The sequence below is a fragment of the Marmota marmota genome, unplaced genomic scaffold, assembly GCF_001458135.2.
Source record: "Marmota marmota marmota unplaced genomic scaffold, marMar, whole genome shotgun sequence".
Taxonomy (NCBI): Eukaryota; Metazoa; Chordata; class Mammalia; order Rodentia; family Sciuridae; genus Marmota; species Marmota marmota.
This window is the reverse complement of record NW_025999990.1, coordinates 39,086,517-39,102,078: the sequence shown is the minus strand read 5'-3', so window position 1 is coordinate 39,102,078 and position 15,562 is coordinate 39,086,517. Positions and strand designations below refer to the sequence as shown.

The window sequence follows — 15,562 nt, the reverse complement described above, 5'->3', positions numbered from 1 at the left end:
AGGTCTGTGGGCCATAATGTGACATCTATGTTTTAAAAAGTGATAAATTCCATAAAGAAAATAAATTGGTGTAAATTGTAACTGATAGAAAGAATACCTTAGATTGGATGGGTCATTGGAGGCTACTCTGAAGAGCAAACTCTATAGTCTACCCTATTTAAAAAAAAAAATAAGAAGGAGCTCAAAGTATTCTAGGGAAATTGAGGTGTTTGTTTTTTTTGGGGTGGGGGTATAAAAACATTAACAGAAAAATGAATTTAGAATGTCCTAGAAGGTGAAAGGAAGCAAGGAGGGCTTGAGCCTATTAAGGAGAGAGATTGGAAAAGTAGAGAGAGTGGGAGCCAGAGCCAAGATAAGCCCTTTGGATTTGATTCTAGGCAAAATTGGCAGCTTAGAGAATTTTAAGCAAAAATAACACAATCTCATTTATGCTTTTAAACATTCACTGTGATTGTTGTGCAAAGAAGAAATGATTGAAGTAACCAGAGAGACCTGTTTGTAGCCAGTTAAGAGTAGTCCCAATGAGAGATGCAGTTTTTACTACTAGTCTAAAATGAAAATCCAGCAGAACTTGCTCAGGACCCCCTACACCCCCACCCCCATCCCTTCTGTGAGGGCTCTTTGAATGCAAGCAACACAAACCAGTTCTGAAGGACTGACTTTAAAAGGGTAGGGAAGGGAAAGAATGGGGAAAAATTCAACTTGGGAAAGGACTGGGGTCTTAGAAGAAGAAATGGCTACTAGGAGTGACAGGGCCCCATAAATGAGAGTGAGCATTAAGCTTGAAGAATTGATCTGAGTCCAGCAGGCTGAACTTTCGCCACAGCCCATCTTGGAGAGGGAGGGGTCCAGCCTCTCCACCCACAGACTCAGCAGGAGAGCATGCCATGAGCCAGGTGTGAGTATCCCCATCAGGAAGCATGGGATCTTGCCAACAGGCACAGCGGACCCTGGGGTGGCCTCAATACAGCAAAGATCTTCAAGACACTTTTTGTTGGTGTTCAGTTTCCACTAAGGGGAAACCTCCTTTCTTCCTTCAATTGTTCTCATCATTAAGTTCAGTTCCCCTTTAAAAAAAAAAAAAAGGCATGTACTGGGCCAGAAAAGCATGTCCTGTTTGTCCACTCCCACTGCACACGGCCTGGAGGCCCATGTTCCTGAAATTGCGGCTTTGATCTAATCCGAATAAGTTAGAATGCTGTCATCTAGAAGTTAAGCGTCACCTTGACCCTTCTTCAGCCTCGCACACCCAGGTGGGTACTGCAGACTGGCTGAGTGGCTTGCTTGCTGCTTCCCCAATACAGAAACCTGTTTGTCTGCACCGCTGGGATTTTACTCATGCTTTTCCCCCACCTTTTCTAAAACTCATTCAAATACCCCTACATTGCTTATCGAGTGTCACTGTAGGCAAGGTACTACACTACTAAGCATAGAATAATCTCCTACTTTAAAGCAGTGCTTCCCCAGTTTTAATGTGCCTTCAAACCACCCAAGGATCTTATTAAAATGAGGATCCTTTATCCCTGCATCAGGGGTGAGGCCTGATACACTGCATTTCCCTTGAGCTCCCCGGTTTTTGCTGATGCTTCAGCTCGGCTAGTCCTGCTTTCTGTAGCAATTCTTCAAAGTATAGGTTCTTGATGAAGACAACTTCACATGATGATAACTACCGTTTGCATAATGTTTTGAATTTTAAATAGTGGTTCTCAAACATTAATTATCTTATTTAACTCAGAACAGTTCTCAATAGAAATTATTACATCCATTTTTTAAAACATCCTACTCCATCTCCACACATCAGAGACATACAGACATACTTCTGCATATGCATTATGTCTCTGAAACATTTTAAAGTAAGTCACAGACATCTTTATCCCTAAATATTCCAACACTTTATCTCTAGATATTCTAACACATATCTCTTGAGAACAACAACAAAAAAGTCTCCTACTTAATCTCAACACCATCATCATCCACGAGGAATTTAACATTGACATTCTGATATCTAAGATTTAGCGCTAGTGGTAGTTTCCTCTCTGATCCTGAAGTGTTCTTTACAGTTGGGATTTTCTTTTCTAGATTCAGGATCTAATCAACCATCTCATTGCCTTTCATCATAGGTGCTTGGTCTTCGAATATTTTAATGTTATATGATAATGATGTATTTGACGTTCTCAGAAAAGTTGTCATGCAAGATGTTTTATAATCTAGATTTCTCTGATTATTATCCCAAGACTAGACTCAGGTTAAACATTTTTATGAAGGTGCTGCATAGATGATGCTCTATATCTCCACTGCATTATATCAGGGGACTAATAACATCTGCTTGCTTCACAGTGAGTGCTGCTAAGCCTTAAAAACCTGATGAAGGTGGCATCCACTGCACGTTTCAATTGTGAAGATGCTTTTCCTCCTTTGTGATTAATAAGTGATATATTGGTAATACTTTAATTTTGAGGGTTTTTCCATCAGATTTCACATCCTTTTCAAAACTTCTTGCTTTTAAGTTATAGATACACAAAATTTTGCAGGAAAAAATGTGCAGGGAGTTCTACTGTACTCTTTACCTACTTCTCCCAGAGTTAGCATCTTGTATGACTATAGTATGATACCCAAACTACAAACTTGACATTGGTACCATTTCAGACCTTATTCAGCTCTCATCTCTTTTGTAAGAACTCATTGGTGTGAATGTGTGTACATATGTGTGTGTATGTGTGCACGTGTGTGTAGTTCTATGCAATTGTATCAAATGCATAGCTTTATGTGACCTCCCCTATAATCAAGAACCAGAACTGTTCCATCATAACAGGACTTCTTTGTACTTCTCCTTTGAGATCACCATCACTACCCACCACCTTTAATCCGTGGTGACCAAAATGTGTTCTTCATTCCTACAACTTTGTAACTTCAATAGTGTAATATAAATTGAATCATATAGTATATAACACTTGTAATTCACTTTTTTCACTCAGCATGATTCTCTCGTGATTTATTCAAGCTGTGTTCATGAACAGTTTGTTGCATTTCGTGGCTGAGTAGCATTCCCTGCTATAAATGTACTACCATTGAATGGTTTTAATCAAGCAATGATAATCCTTGCCAGAATCAATTATTACCTTGGGATTTGCAAATTTTATTGTCTACCAATACATATGAAAAATAATGCACCATGACCAAGTGACTTTTTCTAGGAATTCAAGGTTGGTTTGCAATTTAAACATCAATCAACATAATTTAACATATTAGCAGCCCAAAAAAGAAAAGAATGTTACCATTCCTATAGATGCTAAAAAATATTTTAAAAGTTAAATACCTATTTATGATAGAATTTATATCAAATTAGGACTAGAAAAGAAGTTCCTGAGGCTGATATGAAGCTTCTGAAAATATACCTGTGCCGCAGTCTGGCTGGGCACAAAATCACGAGCCACTCACAGCCTTGTAGATTCAAACAGCAATTCTTTATTCCTGAAACTCTCACCGGCACTCTACACGCACATTCTGGGGAAAATCCACACCTCCACCAGGCTCTGCATCCCAAATACTCTCTGAATCCCACGAGAACTCAACGGTAACTCAAGGAGAGGGTGGGCGCCTGAGGCAGCAGGATACTCCCTATTCCCAGCAGGGTCCACCTTGAACCTGGAACTGCCCTAAACCCGGATCTGCCCTGGTCCTTGAGCAGGGTCACCTTTCTCAAACATTCATGCAATGTCACTGCAAATGACCTGGGTCCAAGGCAAGCCCATTTCCACAATGGAGAGTCCTCCCTCTAAGCAACATTGGGTAGGCTGACAAAGAAATTGCCATGCGTCATTCCTACTTGGCAATGGCTCTCAGCATACCTGCAACTAACATCTTAGTTAATGGTAAAAGCCTACAATTAAGCACAAAGTAAGATGTCCATTCACACGATTTCTATTTAACATTTTACTACCCTTAACCTCCGAAATAAGACATGGAAAAGAAAATAAAAGGAATACCAATTGGAATGGAAGAAGTAAAGAAAACTCTTTCTTAATAGAAAATATGTTCTATGTAGAAAATCCCGAGAAAACTACCACAAACTACAGTATGAGAATTAATAAGTGAGTTTATCATGATCTCAGTACACAAGGTATGTATACAAAAATATATAAAGCATATTTACAACTCAATATTAATAAAAGAACAACCTAATAGGAAAAAATAGTCAACAAATTTGATAAAATTTGATAAAAATGCACATGATAAAAATGATATATGTTGGTAAACAAGCCCATGAAAACATGTTTAACATAATACTTAGCCAACAGGGAAATGCATATTAAAACTACAAAAACACAGAACCACACACCCCTATTACAATGGTGAAAATGAAAATCCGTGACAACACCTAGTGTTGGTCAGATGTCAGAGAAATTGGAATTTTCCTATGATGTTCAGGGGAATGCAAAATGGCATAGTTACTTTGGAAAACTGGACAATTTCTTATAATATCACACATATACAGCATTTGCCTGAGAAGTTCTACTCTCAGGTAAGAAAGCATGCCCAAAGACATGGATATGAACAGATGTTCATAACAACTTTATTAATAATAGCAAAAAGCTGAAGTAATTCAAATGTCCATTAACTAGTATGCAAATAAATATTTCATCAATAAAATGAAGGAGACTTAATTGTAACAATTATACAATTGCCTACATTGTTCCAAACTCATCAGATAATGTACTTAAAATTGGTTATTTTTTTTAAAACCTTTATTTTTTATTTATATATGGTGCTGAGAATCGAACCCAGTACCTCACACATTCAAGGCAAGTCCTCTACCAGTGAGTCACAACCCCCAGCCCCCAAATTGGTTATTTTTTGATAAGTAATTTGTAACTCCATAAATCCACTTTATGTAAATGTAGATATATAAAATATATATGTAATAACGTAAATGTAAATATGCTTGGTACTGAGGAATGAATTCAAAGCAAAAGTTGTGGACTTGTAAGTCCAAAGCAAAAACAATATTTGAAACCCTGGGTTTTGCAGGTACCTTAAAGGAAAGCAAGGCTTGGAATACCATTGCCTTTTACAGATAAGGAGACAAGCTCATATGTATCAGTAATTTAAAGGGTAAAATGAGGATCCCATTACCCTGTGATGATGATGATGGTGTGTGTGTGTGTGGTGTGTGTGTTCACATGTGTGTAATTTGTACATACAATGGAATTATAATGGGGTAACTGGGTTCCATCTATTAAAAAGTTGAATATGCAACCACTTACTTTTTGTAAACCAACCAACCCTTTTATAGGCAGGAAGTATTTAATAAATATTATTTTTGTTCCTCAATGTTCATTTTCTATACATACCATTCTTACCCACATAGACTTATACAAACATAGAAACAATACCCATATCCATGCCATCCTCAAGAGAATAACTTATTAGATAGATGTGAGTATTGAGTGGATAAATGAAGGAATAATCAAAGACAGAATCCAGAGACACATGAAAGATGGAGGGTGGGCAATATGACCAAGACAACCCAGGATTTCTGTGATCTTAATCATCTATTATTTTGTCATTTGATAGAGTTAAATTTGCAGTCTCAGAGCCATTTTAATTATTAACTTTGGGAGCTACATTTGCATTTACAGATATTAATAAATTCCTTGTGCTAATTATTCAAAATTTAACACAGATTAAAAAATATAAACATTAACTCTCTTTGACCAAAACAATTATCAGAGCTCAGGAAAAAAGAACCTACTTAAAAGCATCAGCTTAGCAGACAAAAGCATTTTGGCTGCCACAGATATAGAAGCAGCATTCAGCATGGATTAAAATGAGGCAAAATGAACACACACTAAGAATGTGACAAATTTTTATGGAAGTATAATTTTATTCCAGATAGGCAACAATTCTTTTAGAAAATGAAATGACTTTAAAAATCTAGCAAAGGAGCTAGTAATGACTACAGAGCTTCTCATATTTCTTCGAAGAAATTAAATTAAGCCATTTTTCATTTTGATGGGGGAAGAAAAGTAAAATACTCTGAAAACAAGAACATTTTTAGATTTGGAGACAGTAAGCAAGGTCCCTCTCATTTTCCACAAAGATTCCCTCCCCAAGTGAGACTTTGTCATCATGGAACACACGTGATTTTATAGCTGTTATAAACCCATGAATTCTAGTGCTTATGACAGAGAGTCTAAACTGCCTTTAATGATGGTGGCATGAACAGTAACTTGAGATAGTATATGCAACACTGCACAAAATAGATCATAATATTGTCAAGTTGGATATTAGAACTGAAATCTCTGTATATGTAAATATTAATGAAAATGGTAGTCTTCAGAACAAAGCATGGTGGCTGCTGGGGGAAAAAATCAACTTAGGAACAATCTTATGATTTTAAAAACAGATTATCACAATGAAACAGAACCGCTTCAAATCCCCACCAAATTTGAGGTAAATATGGCCAGGTGGAGAACAGGGAGGCCGGATAAGAAAGGATGTCCACATAGCTGACTTCATATAACATACTTGTAGCACCTTGCAATTCCTGCTATTCTGGTCTGGCAGATATCATTCTACAGAAGGAACTCAGGCAGTTTGTTTGGGGTGCAGAGACATTTGTGAAATCCTAACTGAAAATACAAGTGATTCTCCAGAAAGAAAATTAAAATAAATGTGTGTATATATATATATATACACATATATATATACATATATAAAAATATATATGTATATATAAAATATATATAATATATATTTACATATATATGTATATAATGCATGCATGTATATATGTGTGTGTGTGTATATATGTATATATATGATATATATTTATATCAGGGCTGGGGAGGCAGTCAGGGGGATGGAAGACTAAGGAGCAGATGGCAGGGGGAAAAATTTCAAGATTTCCTACTTCATGCAGCGGCTGTCTTGCTCCATTACTTCCTATGATGAGCAAGAGTGTTTTAGGGGCTGTTTTTTTCTGCAGCAGGTCAATGTTCTCTGTAAAGAGAAGCAACAGGAAGAGGGCAATGGTTTTGTGCTGTGAGGGAAAAATACGGACACCCTTTAAGGGGAAAGGCACTGAGAATAATATTCCTCTGGATCTCTTCCCTCCTGTAGCTTTTTTGTACTTGCCAAACATTATTTCAAGGACAAATAGTTGTCTGTTTTTTTGTGGCATGCAACTAGCGCAGCGTGGTATTTGGGGTGGAGCGATGGAAGGAGAGGTTTAATTTATTTTACTCTTGTAGATATAAAAAGTGCATTTGGTTCAACAAACAATTACTTGTTGCTTATTATTTTTATATGGGACACAAGTCATTTGCAATATCTTCTCACAAGGGCTTAGAGACAAACCTCCTGAAGAAAACCAGCGAGTAGTTACTGGGAGTGGGTATAGGAGAAAGCAAAATAGAAATTCGATCTCAGGGAAGATTCCATACCAATGAAATAAACTTGAGTAGTAAACAGAAGGAAGGAGGGAACAGAAATATTAAAAGGAGGAAGGAGTTGATTTATGTACTCAGAGTCTGGAAAAGCTAAATATTACAAACAGGTTTGAACTTGGACAGAACTGTGTAAGGTAGTAATAGCCTTGGTCTTCATTTTGCAATTTTCCTCTAGTGATCTCAAAGCACCTCCCATACATAATGAAAAACAGAAAGTTCATGAAAAATGTAGCTGCTAAATATCTAAACCAGTTGCCAAGCGAGCTTGAAGCATCTGTTTTGGAAGCCCTTTAAAATAAAATGTCTAGTTAATGGACATTTGACTGACTTGAGTGTTATGGTTTGAATGTGAGGTGTCCCCCAAAAGATCACATATGAGACAATGCAAGAAGGTTCAGAGGAGAAATGATTGGACTGTGAAAGTCTTAACCCAATCAGTGAATTAATCTCAGCTGGGATTAACTGGGTGGTAACTAGAGGCAAGTGGGGTGTGGCTGGAGGAAGTAGTTCATTGGGGGCGTGGCTATAGGATATATATTTTGTATCTGGAGCTGGAGTCTGTCTCTGCTTCATGATCTATGTGATGTGAGCTGCTTCCCTCTGCCACACTCTTTCGCCATGATGTTGTACCTGAAGCCCTTAGGAAGGGAGCTGACCCTCTCTGGTCTAAGATCTCTGAAATCGTGAGCCCTCAAATAAACTTTTCCTCCCCTACAGTTGTGCTGGTCAGATCCTTTAGTCACAGCAGCAAAAAAGATGACTAAAACACTTAGTGTTTTGCTATTAAACATAAAGTTGTTATGAACATTTGTATATATGTCTTTGAGCATGCTTTCTTTTCTCTTAGGTAACTAAATACCTGAGAGTAGAACTTCACAGTCAAATGCTAATTATATGCTTGCTTTGATAACAGATTGTCCAACAGTGTTCCAAAGTAACAATGCCATTTTACATTCCCAGGAGCATTGGTTTTCAAGCTTTAGCCAGTGTCAGAAGCACCTGGAGACCTCAGCTAAAACATGGATTCGTAGGTGCACCCAGAGTTTCTGATTCAGCACGTCTGGGCAGTGGGGTTGGATGGAAAGCTTGCATTTCTAAATGTCTGAATGAGGCTGATGACATTGAGGGTCACTAGTTTAGGCATAGCTCTATCCAATAAGAACCACCATTGTATTGAATTCCAACTGTATGCAGTCCACATGTATTCTGTTAGGTGGGTACCACCTTCATCTTCAATCATCCCATGGTTCAAACTGAAGATGAGACATAGCAAACTATTACTCAATCCTGAGTAAGCCAGGGGCAGTCCTGGTATTCAAACACGAATTGATGGAATTTGAGTCCTTGAGTGTATACTACGTTAACTTGCTTAGGGATGTGAAGAAGCATAGTCTATTAAAAATAGATAATCACTCAAGATGCAGGGGGGGAAAAAAGGTATGAACTCAAAACTTAAAGAAAGTAAATGATTTTCAGAGGGGCTGTAATTTCTTAGGTCACATCATTTTGATCCATAGGGCTACATCTCTGATCTGGTATTAATCATAAACATCTCAACAGTAGTAAAGTTACACAAATATCAACTGTGACAGATTTCTCCTTTCCAAACTTCTCCCCACTTTTGGCATCATTAGAATTAAAAAACACAGATAGAAAGTCATGTTGGAGTGCTGTAGGTTTCAAAAAGGATGGAGGGAAGAGCTCATCAATCACATCCTGACCTTGCTCCATGGGTTCCTCAGTCCTACTTATCTCTCCTAGGTTCATCCTTTCTTCTTTCCTCCAATATGCAAATTTTCCCCTTTTAATATGCAGAGTTTCTTTCCTTCCTGAAAACTAGACACCACCCAGGTATCCCCAGATATAGGACACTGCTTTTATTTCATGCTAAGACTGTGGAAACACTCTCTCTTCCCTACTGGTCTCCCTACAGAGACATTTTCAGATGAGCTGTTTGAGATCAAACATTCTCCATGTCATTACCTAGAGAACTTAAATTTTTTTTCCTGGTGATTTCATATGGAGCATTTGAACATCCTAAATCTGCATTGTCTACATGTAGCTATTGAGTACTTAAAAAGCATTCCACTAGAGATGTGTTGGAATTAGAAAATACACACTCGATTTTGAAGATTTAGTATGACCAAAAGAATATAAGTATCCCATTAATATTTTTATATTGACTATATATTGAAACAATAACATTTTGTATGTACTAGTTTAAATAAGATATATTATTGAAATAAATTTCACCTCTTCCGATTTCATTATTGTAACTACTAGTAAGTTTAAAATTACATGTGGCTAGCAGTAATGAATGAACAAATGAATGAGTGAATGAATGTAGACTATTTTCCTTAGATTATAAGCATTTTGGTGAAAAGATTTTTTCCCCCACTGCTCAGTGTCTCAGCACAACAAGGGCTCAGTAAATATTTGTTGAAAGATGGGAAGCAGGGAATACTATAGAGAAAGAGAGTGGGCAATGAGGAAAAGGTCCATATCACCTGGAAATATTTGGTTGGGCAAAACATAAAGAGTACAGATCAACCAATTCACTAAACAGGGCCCAGCCTTATTATTAAAGCTATAAGTTGGGGCTTTGGTTGTATCTTACTTAATTATGAAATGTGTGCCTCAGCCATTTAATGTCTATGGCTCATTCTCTAGGTTGCAATTTGCATAGTGAAAAATGAGTCCAAGGTTATTTTTTCATGAGGGATTTCAACCACTGAAGAAGAGACCTGAAACCTAGAATATCTGCAAGTCCCTTGCTGCTCACTGCAAAGAAAGAAAACTCAGGCATTTAGAAATTGAACGAGCATCCATCAGCTGGAAGTGGACAACATAGTCCAGGCAAATCGGAAGGTTTCTGTAGATGGTTTAAAACTCTTTGCATTTTGTTCTCTTCACCCTACCCAGACTTAAAGAATAAACTCCACTCAAATATAGTAAAGAGACAGGGTAAAAAAAAAAACTCTGGTTTTTATTCAACAAAGGCAAAAACATAAGCATTTGACAAGAATAGGAAATCTATTTCTAAATCTATTTCAAGAAGGAAAAAAAAAAGTTCCAGATTCTAGAATGGACAAGTCAAAGATGTGCTTCCAGTATCAGCAAATGCAGGGCAACAGCAAGTTGGTGGGTTTTTGTTGTTGTTGTTTGTTTATTTGTTTATTTTGTGTGTGTGTTTTAAATTATTTTTTTATTTATATATCACAGTGGAATGCATTACAATTCTTATTACACATACACATATAAAGCACAATTTTTCATATCTCTGTATAGAAAGTATTGTATACAAAATATTCACACCAATCTGTGTCTTCATACATATACATTGGATAATAATGTCCATCACATTCCACCATCATTTCTAACCTCCTGCCTCCACCCTTCCCCTCCCACCCCTCTGCCCTATCTAGAGTTCATCTATTCCTTCCATGCTCCCCCTCTCTACCCCACTATGAATCAGCCTCCTTATATCAGAGAAAACATTCGGCATTTGGATTTTTGGGATTGGCCAACTTCACTTAGCATTATCTTCTCTAACTTCATTCATTTACCTGCAAATGCCATGATTTTATTCTCTTTTATTGCTGAGAAATATTCCATTGTGTATATATGTCACAGTTTTTTTTTATCTACTCATCTATTGAAGGACATCTAAGTTAGTGCCACAGTTTAGCTATTGAGAATTGTGCTGCTATAAACATTGATGTGGCTGTGTCTCTACAGTATTCTGTTTTTAAGTCTTTTGGTTATATACCAAGGAGAGGGATATCTGGTTCAAATGGTGGTTCCATTCCCAGATTTCCAAGAAATCTCCATACTTCTTTCCATATTGGCTGCACCAATTTGCAGTTCCACCAGCAATGTATGAGTGTACCTTTTTTCCCACATTCTCACCAACACTTATTTGTATTCATAATAGCTGCCATTCTGACTGGAGTGAGATAAAATCTTCAAGTGGTTTTGATTTGCATTTCTCTAATTGCTAGCAATGATGAACATTTTTTCAAATATTTATTGACTGGTTGTATATCATCTTCTGAGAAGTGTCTGTTCAGATTCTTGGCCCATTTATTGATTTGGTTATTTGTTTTTTTGGTGTTTAACTTTTTGAGTTCTTTATATACTCTAGAGATTAGTGCTGTATCTGATATGTGAGGGGTAAAGTTTTGCTCCCAAGATGTAGGCTCTCTATTCACCTCACAGAAACTTTTTAGTTGAGTCCATCCATTTATTGATTCATGATTTTAATTCTTGCACCAAAGGAGTCTTATTAAGGAAGTTGGGGCCTAATCCCACATGATGGAGACTAGGGCTTACTTTTTCTTCTATTAGACACAGGATCTCTGATTTCATTCCTAAATCTTGATCCATTTTGAGTTGAATTTTGTGCATGGTGAGAGATAGGGGTTTAATTTCATTTAGTCGCATATGGATTTCCAGTTTTCCCAGCACCATTTGTTGAAGAGGCTATCTTTTCTCCAATGCATATTTTTGACACCTTTGTCTAATATATGATAATTGTAATTTGTAGGTTAGTCTCTGTGTCCTCTATTCTGTACCACTGGTCTACCCAGTCTGTAGTGCCAATACCTGTTTTTGTTACTATTGCTCTGTAGTATAGTTTAAGGTCTGGTATAGTGATGCCACCTGCTTCACTCTTCCTGCTAAGGATTGCTTTAGCTCTTCTGGGTCTCTTATTTTTTCCAGATGAATTTCATGACTGCTTTTTCTATTTTTTAAAAATATACATTTATTATATTTTTTGATTTTATGTGATGCTGAGGATCAAATCCAGGGCCTCACACATGCTAAGCGAGTGCTCTACCACTGAGCCACAATCCCAGCTCCTGCTTTTTCTATTTCTATGAGGAATGTCATTGGGATTTTGATAGGAATTGCATTAAATCTGTATAGTGGTTTTGGAAGTATGGTCATTTTGATAATATTAATTTTGCCTATATAAGAGCAAGGTAGATCTTTTCCATATTCTAAGGTCTTCTTTGACTTCTTTGTTTAGGGTTCTGTAATTTTCATTATATAGATCTTTAACTTCTTTTGTTAAGTTGATTCCCAAGTTTTGTTTTTTTTTTGAGGCTATTGTAAATGGGGTAGTTCTCCTCATTTCCCTTTCTGAGGATTTGTCACTGATATACAGAAATGCCTTTGATTTATGGGTTTGATTTTATATCCTGCTACTTTGCTGAATTCATTTACTAGTTCTAGAAGTTTTCTGGTGGAACTTTTAGGGTCTTCTAGTTATAGAATCATATAATCAGCAAACAGTGCTAATTTGAGTTCTCCTTGTCCTATGTGTATCCCTTTGATTTCTTTTGTCTAATTGCTCTGGCCAGTGTTTCAAGAACTATGTTAAATAGAAGTGGTGAAAGAGGACATGTCTGTCTTGTTCCAGTTTTTAGAGGAAATGCCTTCAATTTTTCTCCATTTAGAATGATGTTGGTCTGGGGCTTAGCATAGATAGCCTTTATGATGTTGAGATATGTTCCTGCTATCCCTAATTTTTCTAGTGTTTTGAAGATAAAGGGGTGCTGTATTTTGTCAAATGCTTTTTATGCATCTATTGAGATGATCATATGATTTTTATCATATGATTGTTACCATATGATTCTTATCTATTGATGTGATAAATTACATTTATTGATTTCCGTATGTTGAACCAACCTTGCATCCCTGGGATGAATCCCACTTGTTCATGATGCACAATCTTTTTGATATGTTTTTGTATTCAATTTGTCAGATTTTATTTAGAATTCTTGCATCTATATTCATTAGAGATATTTGTCTGAAGTTTTCTTTTATTGATGTAGCTTAGCCTGGTTTGGGAATCAGGGTGATACTGGTCTCATAGAATGAGTTTGGAAGTGCTCCCTCTTTTTCTATTTCCTGAAATAAATTGAAGAGCATTGGTATTAGTTCTTGTTTAAAGGTCTTGTGGAACTCACTGTGTATCCATCCGGTCCTGGGTTTTTCTTGGTTGGTAGACTTTTGATAGCATCTTCTATTTTCTCACTTGAAATTGACCTGTTTAAATTGTATATATCACCCTGATTCAATTTTGACAAATTATATGACTCTAGAAATTTGTTGATGCCTTTGATATTTTCTATTTTATTGGAGTACAAGTTTTCAAAATAATTTCTAATTATCTTCTGTATTTCTGTAGTGTCTATTGTGATATTTTCTTTCTCATCATATATGTTAGTAATTTGAGTTTTCTCCCTCCTTCTCTTCATTACCATGACTAAAGGTCTGTAAATTTTATTTATTTTTTCAAATAACCAACTTTTTGTTCTATCAATGTTTTTCAATTGTTTCTATTTCATTGATTTCAGCTCTGATTTTAATTATTTCCTGTTTTCTACTGCTTTTGGTGTTAATTTGATCTTCTTTTTCTAGAGCTTTGAGATGTAATGTTAAGTCATTTATTTGTTGACTTTTTCTTGTTTTAAGGAATGAACTCCATGCAATGAACTTTCCTCTTAGAACTGCTTTCATAGTGTCCCAGAGATTTCGATATGTTGTATCTGTGTTCTCATTCACTTCTAAAAATTTTTTAATCTCCTCCTTGATGTCTTCTGCAACCCTTTGTTTATTCAGTAGCATATTATTTAGTCTCCAGGTGTTGGAGTGGATTTTAATTCTTATTTTATCATTGATTTATAATTTCATTCCATTATGATCTGATAGAATACAGGGTAGTATCTCTGCTTTTTTATATTTGCTAAGAGTTGCTTTGTGGCATAGTATATGGTCTATTTTAGATAAGGATCCATGAAAAGAAAGTGTATTCATTCATTGAAGGATGAAATATTCTATATATGTCAGTTATGTCTAAGTTATTGATTGTATTATTGAGTCCTATGTTTTCTTTGTTCAGCTTTTTTTTGGAAGATCTATCTAGTGATGAAAGAGGTGTGTTAAAGTCACCCCAAATTATTGTGTTGTGGTCTATTTGACTCTTGAACTTGAGAAGAGTTTGTTTGATGAACATAGACACTCCATTGTTTGGGGCATATATATTTATAATTGTTAAGTCTTGTTGGTATATGGTTCCCTTGAGCAGTATGTAGTGTCCTTCTTTATCGTTTTTGATTGACTTTAGCTTGAAGTCTACTTTATTTGATGTGAGGATGGAAACCCCTGCTTGCTTCTGCAGTCCATGTGAGTGGTATGATTTTTTCCAAATTTTTACCTGCAGTCTGTCGATATCTTTTCATATGAGAAGAGTCTTTTGGAGGCAACATATTATTGGGTCTTTTTTTATTTTATTTTATCCAATTTGCTAGTCTATGTCTTCTGATTGGTGAGTTTAGGCCATTAACATTAAGGATTATTATTGAGACATAATTTGTATTCCCAGCCATTTTTGTTTATATTTGGTATTTAATGTGACTTGGTTTCTCTTCTGATTAGATTTTCCTTTAGGGTAACACCTCTCCCTGCTGATTTTCATCATTGTTTTTCATTTCCTCTGTGGAATATTTTGCTGAGGATGTTCTGTAGTGTAGGCTTTCTAGTTGTAAATTCTTTTAACTTTTGTTTATCATGGAAGGTTTTTATTTGATCATCAAATCTAAAGCTTAGTTTTGCTGGATATAAGATTCTTGGTTAGCATCCATTTTCTTTCAGAGCTTGGTATATGTTGTTCCACCATCTCTTGGCTTTGAGGGTCTGGTTGAAAAATCTGCTGAGATATGAACTGGTCTCCCCCTGTATGTGATCTGATTCCCCTCTCTTGTGGCTTTTAAGATTCTATCCTTATTCTGTATGCTAGGCATTTTTATTATATTATGCCTTGGTGTAGATCTGTTGTAATTTTGTACATTTGGTGTCCTGTAAGCCTCTTGTATTTGTTTTTCCAATTCATTCTTCATGCTTGGGAAATTTTCTGATATTATCTCATTGAAGAGATTGTGCATTCCTTTGGTTTGAAACTCTGTGCCTCCCTCTATCCCAGTAACTCTTAGATTTGGTCTTTTGATGCTGTCTCATAATTTTTGGATGTTCTGTTCATGGTTCTTATTATCTTCACTGTGTGATCAACTTTATTTTCCAGATTGTATACTTTGTCTTCATTA

At 36.1% G+C, this 15,562-nt stretch overlaps 1 long non-coding RNA gene across 1 annotated transcript in view; it reads left to right on the top strand.

Annotated features, from left to right (window-relative positions):
• Positions 1–1,122: 1,122 nt before the first annotated feature.
• Positions 1,123–15,562, top strand: part of LOC125617752 — a 46,693-nt gene continuing 32,253 nt past the window's right edge. Inside the window, exon 1 of the long non-coding RNA XR_007348851.1 lies at positions 1,123–1,253. This is a non-coding gene — a long non-coding RNA (uncharacterized LOC125617752). The remainder of the gene's footprint in view (positions 1,254–15,562) is intronic.